The sequence below is a fragment of the Octopus bimaculoides genome, chromosome 7 (genome assembly GCF_001194135.2).
Source record: "Octopus bimaculoides isolate UCB-OBI-ISO-001 chromosome 7, ASM119413v2, whole genome shotgun sequence".
NCBI classification, from domain to species: Eukaryota; Metazoa; Mollusca; class Cephalopoda; order Octopoda; family Octopodidae; genus Octopus; species Octopus bimaculoides.
The window spans coordinates 36,635,898-36,637,005 of NC_068987.1; positions in this window are offsets into that span (position 1 = coordinate 36,635,898).

A 1,108-nucleotide genomic window follows, 5' to 3' on the forward strand; every position below is an offset into this window, starting at 1 on the left:
ACACGCACACAAACATGCACACAGATGTACGTCACATACAATATACATACACACACATACATTCATACATACATTTATTAAAACTGTTGAGAAACAAAATAACCAGACGCCGTTCTCCCTGTCCAAAATGCTGACAAGTAATATTTTAGAATCAACTCGTAATATAACGAAGAAAATAATTCGTCGATGCGTGTTTGAAAAATGTTTACAAGATGGTAAATTTCGTGAGTGAGTTTTGGTCTCCACAGACAACGGTATTTTGATTTGTTTCCTGATGCACAGGTTCCATTCTTCACCATACCAAATGACTTCATCTCCTTAAGTTTTTGGTCAACCGATCAAGTAGACTCCCCCGTCGCCCGTCACTTCCACTTGGCCAACCACTCCCCCTCTAACATCTCCGTTTTTGGCCTCGGGACCATGGGACCACTCCCTCGCGACTCCACTTGGAACAGCGCTATATTTTTAACCTTAGATCATCAACACAGCCCCCTCCTCCTTATGACTCTCCCCTTTACGACGATGCAACACTTTTCTTTATTTATTATTTTTTATTATTATTATTATTATTATTATTATTATTATTATTATTATTATTATTATTACTTTTTTTTTACCCCAACCCCCTTATCCACTTTACATTATATCCATTATTCACTTTTTTATTACAATCACTACAATTTTCCACAATTTATTTCATCTCTTCCTACACGCACACATACCCACACACAAAAAATACACGCACCAATACACACATGTATGCACACCTACCCCCCAACACACCACACACACATAACACACATGCATGCACTTACACGCTCAGATTCGCCCACACACTTATACAAACGCACATACACACGCACACGTGCGCACACACACGCTAACAAACACGCAAACACACACACCTATATATACCCCCATTCACACATACCTCCCACACACCTGACAACCCATACATACCCCCATTCACACATACCTCACATACCTCCCATACACCTAACACGTACACCTCCCACACACCTTACATATATACCGCCCACACACATGACAAACATACATGCGCGCCCTCACACACACATATAGACGAACGCACATATATACACACACA